Source organism: Hibiscus syriacus, unplaced genomic scaffold (genome assembly GCF_006381635.1).
Source record: "Hibiscus syriacus cultivar Baekdansim isolate YM2019G1 unplaced genomic scaffold, ASM638163v2 tig00116964_pilon, whole genome shotgun sequence".
Taxonomy (NCBI): domain Eukaryota; kingdom Viridiplantae; phylum Streptophyta; class Magnoliopsida; order Malvales; family Malvaceae; genus Hibiscus; species Hibiscus syriacus.
In genome coordinates this window covers 1876026-1891720 of record NW_024063489.1, presented here as the reverse complement: position 1 = coordinate 1891720, position 15695 = coordinate 1876026, and the positions used below count along the sequence as shown (strand labels likewise).

Sequence of the window (15695 nt, the reverse complement as noted above, 5' to 3'; positions counted from 1 at the left end):
GGATGAAGACACTTTTGTCAAAGGGGAAGCTGCCGGATCTAAAGAATGTAGATGTCGGACTATGCGAGGATTGCATCTTTGGCAACAAAAGAAAGTCAGCTTTGCAAAGATTGGTAAGACACCTAAGGCTGAAAAGTTAGAGTTAGTTCATACTGATGTATGAGGACCATCTCCAGTTCCATCTCTTGCAGGCTCATTATATTATGTCACCTTCATCGATGATTCTACAAGGAAAGTGTGGGTTTATTTTCTGAAGAAAAAATCAGAAGTCTTTGATACCTTCAGAAAATGGAAGGCCATGGTGGAAAATGAGACTGGTATGAAAGTCAAGCGGTTGAGGTCTGACAATGGAGGAGAGTACAGAAATAGGAGATTCAGAGATTTTTGCGCAAACAATGGGATCAAGATGGAGACAACAGTTCCCATGACACCGCAGCAGAATGGCGTAGCAGAACGCATGAACAGAACTCTGAATGAACGTGCTAGAAGCATGAGGATACATGCCGGATTGCCCAAATTGCTCTGGGCTGAAGCTATCAACACTGCAGCTTACTTGACCAACCGTGGGCCATCAGTTCCTTTGGATGGCAGAATACCAGAGGAAGTTTGGAGAAAGAAAGAAATAAACCTTTCACACTTAAGAGTGTTTGGTTGTATTTCTTATGTACACATAAACTCTGCTGAAAGAAGTAAACTTGATGCTAAGTCCATCAAATGTTCCTTTGTTGGTTACGGCGGTGATGAGTTCGGTTACCGATTTTGGGACTATGAAAATCGGAAGATCATTAGAAGCAGAGATGTCATTTTCAATGAGAATGTGATGTACAAAGACATGTCAACTGTAGAATCAAGCAGCTCCAATACCAAAGATGAAACAAAGGAATTTGCTGAGTTTGAGGAGATTTCTGGAAATGATGTTCAGATCAGTCCTGAAGCAGTTCAAGAAGAACCAGGCACACCGGAACTAAGACGCTCCTCCAGAATTCCTAAACCAACCCAACGGTATTCTCCTTCTTTGCACTACTTGTTGCTAACTGAAAATGGTGAACCAGAGTGCTATGATGAAGCAATGCAAGTGGATGATTCAGTCAAGTGGGAGTCTTTCATGAAAGATGAGATGGACTCGCTTTTGTCAAATCAGACGTGGGAATTAGCTGAATTACCACCAGGCAAGAAAGCGCTTCACAACAAGTGAATTTACAGGATCAAAGAAGAGCATGATGGGAGCAAACTCTACAAAGCGAGATTGGTTGTCAAAGGTTTTCAGCAAAAAGAAGGTATTGACTACAATGAAATTTTTTCTCCAGTCGTGAAACTGTCTACTATCAAACTGGTGTTGAAAATTGTAGCTGCAGAGAATTTACATCTTGAGCAGTTAGATGTAAAGACAGCTTTCTTTCATGGTGATTTGGAGGAAGAAATCTATATGAGGCAGCCAGAAGGCTTCATAGAGGCAGATAAGAAAAACCTGGTATGCAGGTTGAAGAAGAGCTTGTATGGTTTAAAACAAGCTCCTAGACAGTGGTACAAGAAGTTCGATAGTTTCATGAGTAGCAATGGTTTTACCAAGCAGATCATTGTTGCTACATCAAGAGGTTCGATAATAGCTTCATTATTTTATTGTTGTACGTTGATGACATGCTCGTTGCAGGCTCAGACATGCAAGAGATTATAAACTTGAAGCAAAAATTGTCAAAACAGTTTGCTATGAAGGATCTGGGCACTGCAAAGCAGATTCTTGGGATGAGGATCAAGAGAGACACAAAGTCAGGGACTTTGATATTATCACAGGCTGAGTACATCAACAAAGTACTCTCCATGTTCAACATGCAAGATGCTAAACCAGTAAGTACACCTTTAGGTGTTCATTTCAACAGTCACCAAATACGGAGGAAGAACGTGCACACATGGTGAAGGTGCCGTACGCCTCAGTAATTGGAAGTCTGATGTATGCCATGGTTTGTACCAGACCAGATTTGCTCAAGCAGTGGGAGCTGTTAGCAGGTACATGAATAATCCGGGCAAGGTACACTGGGAAGAAGTCAAATGGATCCTCAGATATCTGTGGGGTACCACAAATAAAGCACTTTGTTTCAAAGGTGGAGATACGATACTGACAAGCTATGTAGATGTTGACTTAGCTGGAAATGTTGACATCAAAAGGAGCACTACAGGGTATGTCTATACTCTAGGAGGAACCGCAGTGAGTTGGATTTCTCAACTACAGAAGATAGTTGCTCTCTCCACAACTGAAGCAGAATATGTCGCTGTTACGGAAGCTAGCAAGGAGATGGTTTGGCTCCAAAGTTTCTTGGAAGAGTTAGGCAAGAAATAAGAAAACAATGTCTTGTATTTTGACAGTCAAAGTGCTATACATCTAGCAAAGAATCCGTCTTTTCATTCCAGGACAAAGCACATACAATTGCGACATCATTTTATCCGGTCTCTTCTGGAAGATGAGATTTTGAAACTTGAAAAGATCAGTGGAGCTCAAAATCCGGCAGATATGTTGACAAAGACGGTGACTACAGACAAACTGAAGTTGTGTTCAACTTCAGTTGGTATGCTAGAGTAACAAGACTAAAAAGCTGTTGCATTGATCGAGGTGTGAAGACAGATTAAAATCAGTCTTCAAGTGGGAGATTGTTAAAATGGTTTTCAAGTTTGGTAACCAACTTTGAAAAAATGGTTTTCAAAGTTTGGTAGATGTTTGTTGAAAAATGATAATGGGATAATCACAATAATCCCTAAGTTTTAGGGTATTTACAAGATTAAGTCCTTAAGTTTTAACTATAAATATCCTAGCTCATTTAGCTTCAAAACCATCCCAAAAATCATTTCTTTCTCCCAATACTAGAGAGTTTTCTTGTGAGTAGTGAGTGTTTTGTAAACACCTGTAAATTTTCTCTTAGTAAAAGATCTGCAGCAGTCCGGAGACGTAAGCACAATTGGTTGAACTCCGTTATCAATTTCGGGTATTATTTTTTCGCTTTTATTTTGCATTCTCACTAATCTGGTTATAGGGAAATTACTTGTACTTGGTTTATTTCCCAACAAATAACTTGTGTCAAAACTAAAGAGAAGATTGTTGTGTTGTGGACAACAGGCCAGAACAGTCCCGCACTTTCATATTTTGTGACATATACATGGAGCAGCTGAAAACAGAAAATCCAGAAAACAGATAAACTTGAATTATCTTATCATGCACCTTGGCTCAGTTGGCGCCAACAAAACCATGCTTGAACTAATGATGAATATACAAACAGAATATTTTCGTAACATCATCATGTACTGAAAATACATTCAAGATCTATTATTTGATTAAGAAACTTTTTGGGTATGAAATTTACAGTTGCAAAACTATTATTTGATTAACAAGAAGAAAAAAGGACATAAAATGAATGGGACAAAAACAAACCTGGTTTCGATAGACAAGGAACGCGAGAAAGAAGTAAATAAGCAAGAAGGGCAGGATTAAGGGTGCAAGGATGGAAAGAGTGAAGCCCAGGAGTCCAAACAGAAGCATTCGCGGAATTTCAGTATGGTGCGGGAAGGTATAAGCAATATTAGTTGGTTGTCTTACTTCTTAGAATAAATTTAGTGACGAAATTTCAAGCAAGACTTAAAAGTTGTATTAATTCAGTGGCCAAGCTTGCCCAGCCTGACGACAGCACATAAGTCGTAAAGAAGGCAGCATGCAGATAGAACAATAGCTACAGTTACAAGTTGAAGATTCATATAAAAGGGACAAAAAGCTACTTTTGTCTTACGTAGGGATGAGAATCGCCAAAAATTTTACAACTTTCACCTACTTAAAACAATATATATCTTTCACTCGACCTAAACATTATCTCATTTTTTGATATAAAATCTGAACCCGATTTTTTGGTAAATAATTATATATAGAGGAGTATTATTGTAATTATTGTTAAATATATATGGTAAATAATATTTTTTGGGTTATGGTAGAGTATTTTTCACTCTAAACCCGAATCCGACTTAATCCGAACTTTTCCTTTAAAAAACCTGACCCGACTTGAACCCTAATTTTTTAAAATAAACCCGACCTGATTGGATCAGGTCGGGTTTGGATCCCATGCCCATCCCTACTACGAATGGTTGGCGATGAAAGAAATGGTATTAAAGTGTACGCCATTGTTAAGACTTTTGCTGTAGGATGTTAGGTCTTATTAAGCCAACTATTACGGAGTGATGGAAATTTACCTGGTCAGGCATTTGTTTGGCAAGTTGAAAAGGCAACTCTTGAAGTTTTGAGAAAACATACACCTGCTCGATAAAGGATCCGGAAAGAACGTTAACGAAGAAAACATTCCAGATTGTAAAGTTCAAAACTTTAATGCAAGCACTCCTTTTCCTCTCACTACGCGAAACATTTCCCTCAATTTTGGATAACAGCATCATGATTGGTGGAACAGCATACATAAACGATACCATAACCACACCTGGTAGGTAACCTTTTACCACACGATTTATGAACTGCCTGCTCAAAACAAAAACATGATGGGTTAACAATCGAGTCAAATATTGCAGGTCACCCACAATACTTGACGCATTTCCTTCCAATTTCCACTAATATCTAAAACAACAAATAATAATGTACTTAAGAATCAAAGAAAATGAGCTACTATAAGTAAAAGATTTCCATTAGTTGATTAGTTCATGTCAGTGATGTCACCTATACCAGGTATTTCCAACCATTCTAATTTCTATGTGATTGCCAAAAACAAGAGAGTCGATAGCAGCATTATATGTGGATACAAATCTCCTTAAGGAAGTCGACATGAAACCTTTGATCATAAAGGAGCGTAGAATGGTAGAAATCGCAATACGAATTACAAATAAAGTCTCTTTCTGTGGTTCTTTCTATGCATTTTTTTCTTCCATGAAAGCATATAATCCAACTTGTTGCAATTTCCGTATCCTAATTCGTTGCATCAGGCATCAGCCAAGACTGTAAAGTGCAAACTAGCAACGTAGTAGAGACTAAAAGCTAACGCTGATTTTGCAAAAGAGATGCAGAATGATACATATTTAGTAGTCTTTCATGTTGTGGAAACCAAATTATTAGCACATCAGGTCGAGTCAAGCCTTGCACAAAGGCAACTGGAAAACAAAACACGAACACCAAGGCCAAAGCACATAGAAGAGTTGCTATTTTATTGACCCAAACTTGTTTGTATGGTATGCAGAGGTTTGACCAATAAACATCATGTGGCTCTGGAGCTAGTTGAGTGACCCATAATATGGGATTCGATGATTGAAGGACTTGTGCAGCAACAACAGCAGCATAAAGATTCTTGAAGAAAACAAATGCTGCTGGACATTCCTGTATCAAATGCCAAAATAACATATGATATCACAATGCCATTGAAGATTTAAACATTAGTGATATGTATTTGCTTTCAAACACCAACACCCATATGATGGAAACGGAATTGATAAGACTGAAACAACATTGGGAGAGAATCTCCATTAAGAAACAAAATAAAATGACCATCAATTCTGAAGGCCATAACAATTTAAAAAACCAAGTGTTCAGGTAATGTAAAGTCCACTGCTATATCTACATATCCTTTCAATAGTCAGAATTATCAGGAACAGCAAATTCTGGCATTTAAGCAAACAACAGAAAACAAGTTGCTCAAATGTAACATTCAGCTGAAACACCCATGTCAACAACAGGTTAGAATGAGATTAATAACAAGTAAACACAAAAAAAGGCAAATTGCCTTTTATAATCATCAAATGACAGAAATTCCTAGGGTGGCAAAGAGCAGATCTATATCCACTAAAGAGTTATTTGTTATCAAAGGCAAACATAGTTATGTACCACTAAGACATACATACTAGAACTACAAAATCAACATTATTAGACTAAAGAATTCCAGGATTTACAACCTTTTCTATTTGAGTTGTGTGCAACTCATCAATGCTGGTTTGACTTCTTATGCTGTCTTCTCCATTTCGAACCACTTTAAAGGTATGTGCAGTTCCCCCACAAAGATAACATGGCTTATCACCCCGTACATACTCCGTCTCTATGGGTCTTAGCATTCTGTACATCTTCTTGGCATCCTTCTGCAAAGACAACATTGTTAGAGAACATAATAGAACTTGTTACAAATTATGAATATTTCGTGTAAAACAGAGAATGTTTAGAGAAGAATAAGCATAGAACACGTGGAGTGTCCACTAAACAAACCATTTTATATTGTCTATAGAACACAATGATAAAAAGGGGAAATGAGAGCAACAGTGCTTGTTTGAAAACACAACGTAATCACCAACACCATTCAATAGATGCCAAGAAAGTAGTGAATAACAGCATAAATACATAACCAACGAGATTAAAAGAAAATTTTAAGATCAATGCCCTTTCAAATTACAAATTCACACAAGCTTACGCCACAAATATAACTCACTCAAGATAGATGCATACCTTTAGTTTATAAACTGTACTAGGCCGATATACCATCTGGTGGCCCATATAGGTATCTGAATAATAAGTCGAAAAGAAACTTTCCAACGACTTACTGTATGAATGATCCTGGGACCATGGAATGCCACGGACTAAAACTGTGAAATGACTTGGATTGGGATGAGATCCAGTGATATGTGCTAGCCTCATTTTAGTGATACTTTTATACTCCTATATAGAAGCAATAATTTTAAATGAATGCTAGAAGAAACTTAAGAAAGCATCAACACTGGAAAAACTATATAATAGATTATGAGGAAATCATGCATTTTGGTTTGAGCATCCTTACTAAGTATAGTAGAACAAATGCCGCAAAGGATATGACGTACAATGCACCCAAAGCCTGGAAAAAAAAGAAGAAAACATTCAATATATATGGTGGGTTTTCGTCAATCAGTAATAAAGCAACCGTCACGTCATTGTAATGGGTCCAAAAAGAAAACATACTTTCTTGAACCTGGTTCTACATTTCCGATGGTAAATACATCGTATGTTTCTACACTTAACTTCTTGCGCTCCACTATTTCTCTTCCATAATAATTCACCGACAGCACCATGGAAATGCAAACAACATTAGCAATGAGGAATATCCTAATACTGTAAAGAACGATAGTCAGTAAACCGGCAAAGCAAACCATGATGATTTAAATATCAAAGTAGTTGAAAATTTTGATGAAGTGATTGCAAGCTTAGACTTCATTAATCAAAATTTTCTATTGGGAGACTTAATGACCTGAAAACAACTATTCTCATGAAAACTACAGCATCAACACCACCAGCTTCCAATAGTTCTTTATCGGTTGCTTTCCAGGTACGCATGATCCATCCTGCCGAGGGCACAAATCTATGAAGGCCAAACGGATCATCGCGATGTACGGGTTCCGAAATAAATCTCCGCGTGAAATACACACTTGCATTGCTTGGTTGTTTTCTCAGTACGGAATAAATGAAAAAAGCACACCACATATAGATATATTGATTCTGGCAGACGTTAAAAGACCACCGATGTCCATCACAATCCCCTAAATCCTTTTCTCGAGCTTTAGGGATTTGAGTATCAAGCGCATGGCCATGGAATGACATCATTTCCCTTCCATTTAGCTCCAAACAGTGGAATGCATTGTCGCGACAATGGTAGTTTAGAAACAAAGTTTGGCTCCGAACAAATTCCTGTAAAATTTATATGAGATTTTTTTCATAGTTTAGGAACTAAAATTCAATAGTATTTAGATGTCAAACAAAAGATTCGATGAAATTTCAACTAAATAATTAGCAAACTTTAAGAAATGCTACAATCTCAGGAAATTCAAACGACCAATAATATATATATATATAAAAATAGATATAAATTGGAAAATGTAGCAAACAACCAATCTCGGGCAATTTAAACAAAAATAAATCAGTTAGGATAAACGACGATAAACGAGTATTGAAAGAATAGTTAAAAAGAAAGTACGTGAGGTGATATCTTGCCAAACAACTCCGAAAAGGTTCCCAAATGCAGAAGCAAAAAATTATTCACTTCACAAGTTGGAAACCATTGGTAGAAGCAAGAATTTCAGAGCCAAACTTGAAGGAAAGGAAGAATTTGAGGAGAAAAAAGATTGACCAATTTTCAGCGAATTTACCACGCCACCTTTTGTTGTTGTTGTTATTAAATGAGTGGTTTAGCAATAAACGCGGACAATAGCTACGTGGCAACAACTGATCCAAAAAATATGAGATCCTCTGTACACAATTGCAGCACTACAACCTCAATCATGCCCTTTCCTGCACTTTCTATTTTCTGCATCGCTACCTATTTTGTTCAAATAGAATTGCGGTCGGCGACGGATTCTTCATTTGTTGACTTGACCTTCCACGAATATCATTTTCTTTTTTTATATCATTAAATTCACATCATTTATAAGGTTGTAAACCATTTAATTATTACATGATTTGGCATAAACGGTGCTAAAAGAATTATTATTATTCTTTGAGATTATGGATTCAAACATCAGGAATACCAAATGTACGAGCGTACAATATCAAATAACACAACAATATTTATGTTATGTATAAAGTTATAGATATAAATTTCAAATAAACATGTTTATAAAATTTAAATTTTATACCATTATAAATTAGTTGATCTATTCCCATATGTAATGGGGTAAGGGGGAGGTAGGATAATAGGCTGCCCCCAACGCCAGGTTAAGACCAGCTTCCGTAGGAGACCTCCGACAGTCAGAATTATGAATTGTCCACCGTGAGACTTGATCCCACGACCACAAGGTTAAAAGCCTTGCGCACTACCAATTGAGCTGGACGGACAATTCAAATTTTATACCATTCATATATCAAATAATTAATCTTTATTTATATGCATAAATTATATAATTGAAAATGGTTTAAAACATATCACAATTCTCACTCCCAGTAACCTCGTTTTTTAGAAGTTAATTTTTTGGATGCAATATTTTTTCTAGTTTGAATGAACATTTTAAGTAGTAGTTAAAGAGTTAGATTTTTTGTTTAAAATTATAGTTTTAATTAAAAAATATTATCAAAACCCAACCTATCATAATTTTATGAGATAATCTTTTTTTCTATTTTATAAATTAAATTTTATTATTAAAGTTTATTTTCTATCAGTTTTTATCACTCAAAGAATGCAACCAAAGTAAACTAGAGTTAATTTAAATTATGACTCTCTTTCGTAATTGATCTTTAAGTTTTTAAATATTATATTTGTATCTTCAAATTATGACTCTTATTCTAAATTAGTCTCTAAAATTTTGAGCATTCCAGTTTTACTGTCAAACTATGACACTCATTCTAATTGATTCTTAAACGTTTGAACATTTTAATTTTATCTCAAATTATCAATATATGCTAATAGTGTTCCCTGTTAATAAAATCATTATAGAAATTATTAATTATATGTAAACAATAGTGTGAATTATATAATAATATGATGTGACATAAACGGTATTTAGTGGTAAATTTAAATAAAATAATAATATATTTTTTGACATGTAGAAAGAATTATAAACAATTTGAGAGAACAAAAATAAAAACTAAGAAACCTTTCACTTTTAGTCTAAATTGATTTTGGGAGACATGACACAATATTAATTATCGTTTATGCCCCTATTTTAAAAAAAATTATCGTTTATGCCACATTATGTTACTACATAATATGCTTCAACATTTACATGGCAATTAACATTTTTAATGGTTTTATTAACAAATACTTGAATAGCATATATTGATAGTTTGATGATGAAATTTAAACATTTAAATTGGGATCAATTTAGAACAAAACTCTTTATTTAATGATGAAATTGAAATATTCAAATGTTTAAGGACTAGTTTAAAATTAGGGTAATAATTTAAATTAACTCTAAACTAAAATAAAAGATAAGATTTACAAGAAACACGCGGCAGCATTTTACATAGGGGCTCGGATGGGAGCAAGATTTAGGGGCATAATTTGGAGACATATTATAAGTACGTGGCCTGTTATGATGCAAGGGGCCGGGAGTGGGATACCAATGAGGGCAGACGATTTCCATTCTGCTTTGGCCGAGTAAGAAAAGAAGATATATTATGAATTAACGCTCTTATTCATCATGATCAGTCGATGATAATTTGCGAACCTAATTGCTTAGGAATTTTCTGCTTAAAATAGCCACATTTTGCTGGTAACTTATCTTAATCCCGGCGCTAAAGCTCAAAGTTAGACGAAATCCTTAACCCGTTGCATTGCTATTCGAAGTGTTCCTTGGGATATGTTGGCAAGCAAACCCTAAACCACCCTGGTTCACTGCAATGAAAAGATGAACCGGGACAAATATTCAATCTAGCATCGCCTATAATTTCGCCCCACAACTTTCAGCTTCGAATGTGTTAGAAGATATAAGATGTCTCGTGTCAACCCAGCAGAACAAGCCTGCATTTCTTTTCAGGCATCCGATTCTCGAGTTCTTAAGGCCTGAGACCAGCATCTCTTTCCTCTTCTTAAGCTTCATTTGATTCTCCTTCATGCATTTACTGGCAATTTCTTGTTGGTTAACACGTTTGAAAGTACGTACTAAGTTTGCGACGAAACAAGTCCGAAACTCGACATCTTGGTTGACGCACTAACAACTGTTCCATTGTTTGAGTAAATCATGCCGACACGAAACCTGGTAAACCTAGATCCTTGGAAAGGCTGTAAACGATATGAATGTCGCTCCATACGTCTTTGTTTTCGAGATTTCGGTCCTTTGCGGCTTCTATAATGCTTATGAAACCAGGAGAGTCGAAGACGGTTCCTTTATTAGAATTTTGACATGTAATTGATGTTTGTTTGTAAGTAGATTTATCGGTGTTAGTTTGCTTTGTTTCTATTTTGAATGTTCAAGTAGATTATTTGAATTTTGACATGTAATATATTTTGTGTTGTTGGTGTTAGTTTACGTTGTTTCTATTTTGAATGTTGTAATTGATGTTTGTTTGTAAGTAGATTTATTGGTGTGTGCATCTAATTTAAATGTTCTAATTAGGCAACTTTGATTTTTTACTGTTGAAAATATTAGCTGTCGGCTGCTATTATTAAGGGCTGCTAAAGGGGCTGCTAATTTGTCAAAGTTAGGCAGCCCATTTTTTTTAATTTAAGCAATGGTTAATTACATTTTAGTCATTGCAATTTAGGGTATTTTCAAATATTAGTCCCTAAGCTTCAACTATAAATACCCTAGTTCATTTAGCTTCAAAATCATCCAAAAATCCCAAATCATTTCTTTCTCCCAATACTAGAGAGCTTTCTTGTGAGCAGTGAGTGTTTTGTAAACACCTGTAAATCTTCTCTCTTAGTAAAAGATCTGCAGCAGTCCGGAGACTTAGGCATAATTGGTTGAACTCTGTTATCAATTTCGAGTATTATTTTCCGCTTTTATTTCGTATTCTCACTAATCTGGTTATAGGGAAATTACTCGTACTCGTTTATTTCCAATAATGGTATCAGAGCTTTTGGTGGTGAATTTTGTTGTTTTTCTGCGAGATTACTATTCACATGAATAGTAAAATTTTGTCGATACGAATCTGTTGACGGAGGTGTTCTAATACACGACGGTTCGCGGAAATTGTCAGAAATGATCCAAAGGAAGCCATATTCGAGTGGGAGCGATGGCTACAAACGAAGGGAATGTGAAAATTGATAAGTTCGATGGTGCGGACTTTGGCTTTTGGAAGATGCAGATTGAAGATTTTCTGAACCAGAAAAATCTATATCAACCTCTCTCAGGAAAGCAACAAGAGGGCAAGAAGAATGAAGACTGAGCTCTTCTCGACATACAAGCACTCGAAGTTATCCGACTGACGTTATCCCGCAATGTTGCTTTCAACATAGTAAAGGAAAAGACCACGGCGGTCTTATGAGGGTCTTATGGCGGCTCTCTCCAATATGTATGAGAAGCCATCAACCTCAAACAAAGTTCACTTAATGAGGTGATTATTCAATTTGCGATGGCGGAAGGGGCATCAGTAGCTCAACACCTAAATGAACTCAACACAATCACAACCCAGTTGAGTTCTATGGAAATTGAATTCGATGATGAAGTTCAAGCTTTAATTCTCTTATCATCTCTACCAGACAGTTGGAATACTACTGTTACAGCAGTTAACAGCTCATCAGGAAACAGTAAATTGAAATTCGACGATGTTTGGGATCTGGTACTGAGCGAAGAAATTCAACGGAGAGAATTGAGTGAAGCATCAACCTCCTCAGCCTTGCACACGGATTCCAGAGGAAAAACTTCATAAAAAAATTCAAATCATGGCAGATCCAAATCCAGAAGGGGAAAATCAAAAACGGGAAAAAGATTTTATATGTTATAACTGCGGCAAAAAGGGTCACTTTAAAAGAGATTGTCGAGCACCGAAGAAAAATACTGGCGCACAGGAATCTGCTAACGTGACAGATGAGATAGGTGATGCCATGATTCTAAGCGTCAACAGTCCAATTGAATCATGGATATTGGATTCAGGGGTATCTTTCCACCCATGCCGAGAAATCATGGAGAACTATGTCAATGGTGATTTTGGGAAGGTTCATCTAGCTGATGATGAAACCTTGAAGATCGTCGGAAAAGAAGACATCCGATTAAAGTTGCCAAACCAGACCACCTGGACGCTGAAAGGAGTAAGACATATTTATGGCCTTAAAAGAAATTTGATTTCTGTAAGACAGCTTGATGGAGAAGGATATAGCACAACCTTTTCAGGCTGTGAATGAAAGATTACCAAAGGAGCATTCATCATTGCTTGTGGTAAGAAGACTGATACTCTCTATGTAACCTCAAATTTAGAGAATATCATTGCAGTAGCAGATGCTGATGGAAAATCAAACATATGGCGCCAAAGGCTTGGCCATATGAGCGAGAAAGGAATGAAGACACTTTTGTCAAAAGGGAAGTTGTCAAATCTAAAGAATGTAGATGTCGGACTATACGAGGATTGAATCTTTGGCAAACAAAAGAAAGTCAGTTTTGCAAAGATTGGCAAGATACCCACCCATTTCCAGTTCCATCTCTTGCAGGCTCATTATATTATGTCACCTTCATTGATGATTCTACGAGGAATGTGTGGGTTTATTTTCTGAAGAAGAAATCAGAAGTCTTTGATACCTTCAAAAAATGGAAGGCCATGGTGGAAAATGAGACTAGTTTGAAAGTCAAGCGGTTGAGGTTTGACAATGGAGGAGAGTACATAAATATTAGATTCAGAGATTTTTGCTCAAACAATGGGATCAAGATGGAGACAACAGTTCCCATGATACCGCGGCATGGAGTAGCAGAGCGCATGAACAAAACTCTAAATGAACGTACCAGAAGCATGATGATACATGTCGGATTACCCAAATTGCTATGGGCTGAAGCTATCAACACTGCAGCTTACCTGATCAACCATGGCCCTCAGTTCCCTTGGATGGTGGAATACCAGAGGAAGCTTGGAGCAAGAAAGAAATAACATTTCACACTTAAGAGTGTTTGGTTGTATTTCTTATGTACATATAAACTCTGCTGAAAGAAGTAAACTTGATGCAAAGTCCAACAAATGCGTCTTTGTTGGTTATGGTGGTGATGAGTTCGGTTACTGATTTTGGGACTATGAAAATCGGAAGATCATCAGAAGCAGAGATGTCATTTTCAATGAGAATGTAATGTACAAAGACAGGTCAACCATAGAATTAAGTAGCTCTAATATCGAAGCTGAAACAAAAGAATTTGCTGAGTTCGAGGAGATTTCTGGAAATGATGTTCAGATCAGTCCTGAAGTAGTTCAAGAAGAACCATACACACCAGAACTGAGACTCTCATTTAGAACTCCTAAACCAACCCAGCGTTATTCGCATTCTTTGCACTACTTGTTGCTGACTGACAATGGTAAACCAGAGTGCTATGTGGAAGCAATTCAGGTGGAAGATTCAGTCAAGTGGGAGTCTTCCATGAAAGATGAGATTGACTCGCTTATATCAAATCCGATATGAGAATTAGCTAAATTACCACAAAGCAAAAAAGTAATATATAATAAGTGGATTTACATGATCAAAGAAGAGCACGATGGTAGCAAACGCTACAAAGCAAGATTGGTTGTCAAATGCTTTCAGCAAAAAGAAGAGAATCTACATCTTGAGTAGTTAGATGTGAAGACAGCTTTCCTTCATGGTGATTTGGAGGAATAAATCTATATGAGGCAGACAGAAGGCTTCATAGAGGCAGGCAAGAAAAACCTGGTATGCATGTTGAAGAAGAGCTTGTATGGTTTAAAATAAGCTCCTAGACAGTGGTACAAGAAGTTCAATAGTTTCATAAGTAGCAATGGTTTTACCAGATGTCAAGCAGATCATTGTTGCTACATCAAGAGGTTCGACAGCAGCTTTATTATTTTATTATTGTACGTTGATGACATACTCGTTGCAGGCTCATACATGTAAGAGATTATAAACTTGAAGCAAATAATGTCGAAGCAATTTGCTATGAAGGATCTGGATGCTGCAAAGCAGATTCTTGGGATGAGGATTAAGAGAGAAACAAAGTCGGGGACTTTGATGTTATCACAGGTTGAGTACATCAACAAAGTAATCTCCAAGTTCAACATGCAAGATATTAAACCAGTAAGTACACCTTTAGGTGTTCATTTTAGACTCTCCAAAGAACAGTCACCAAAGATAGAAGAAGAACGTGCACACATGGTGAAGATGTCGTATGCCTCAGCAATTGGAAGTTTGATGTATGTCATGGTTTGTACCATACCATATTGCTCAAGCAGTGGGAGTTGTTAGCAGGTACATGAATAATCCGTGCAAAGTACACTGGGAAACTGTCAAATGGATCCTCAGATATCTGCGGGGTACCACAAACAAAGCACTTTGTTTCAAAGGTAGAGATACGATACTAACAACTATGTAGATGCTGACTTAGCCGAAAATATTGACATCATAAGAAGCACTACATGGTATATTTATACTCTAGGAGGAACTGCAGTGAGTTGGGTTTCTCAACTATAGAAGATAGTTGCTTTCTCCACAACTGAAGCAGAATATGTCATTGTTACGGAAGCCAGCAAGGAGATGGTTTGGCTCCAAAGTTTCTTAGAAGAGTTAGGCAAGAAACAAGAAAAAATCTCTTGTATTGCGACAGTCAAAGTGTTATCCATCTAGCGAAGAATCCGTCTTTTCATTCCAGGACAAAGCACATAAAATTGAGATATCATTTTATCCGGTCTCTTCTGGAAGATGATATCTTGAAACTTGAAAAGATCAGTGGAGCTCAAAATCCGGCAGACATGTTGACAAAGACGGTGACTACGGACAAACTGAAGTTGTGTTCAGCTTCAGTTGGCATGCTAAAATAAAATACCAGAAATGCTACTGCATTGATCGAGGTGTAAAGACAGATTAAAATCAGTCTTCAAGTGGGAGATTGTTGAAAATATTAGCTGTCGGCTATTATTAAGGGCCGCTAAGGGGGCTGTTAATTTGTCGAAGTTAGGCAGCCATTTTTTTGAATTTAAGCAATAATTAATTATATTTTAGTCATTTAGGGTATTTTCAAAGATTAGTCCCTAAGTTTCAACTATAAATACCTTAGCTCATTTAGCTTCAAAATCATCCAAAAATCCCAAATCATTTCTTTCTCCCAATACTAGAGAGTTTTCTTGTGAGTAGTGA

At 36.6% G+C, this 15695-nt stretch overlaps 1 pseudogene; it reads right to left on the bottom strand.

Moving 5' to 3' along the window:
- Positions 1 to 2735: 2735 nt before the first annotated feature.
- Positions 2736 to 8083, bottom strand: LOC120190936 (annotated as a pseudogene).
- Positions 8084 to 15695: the final 7612 nt, after the last annotated feature.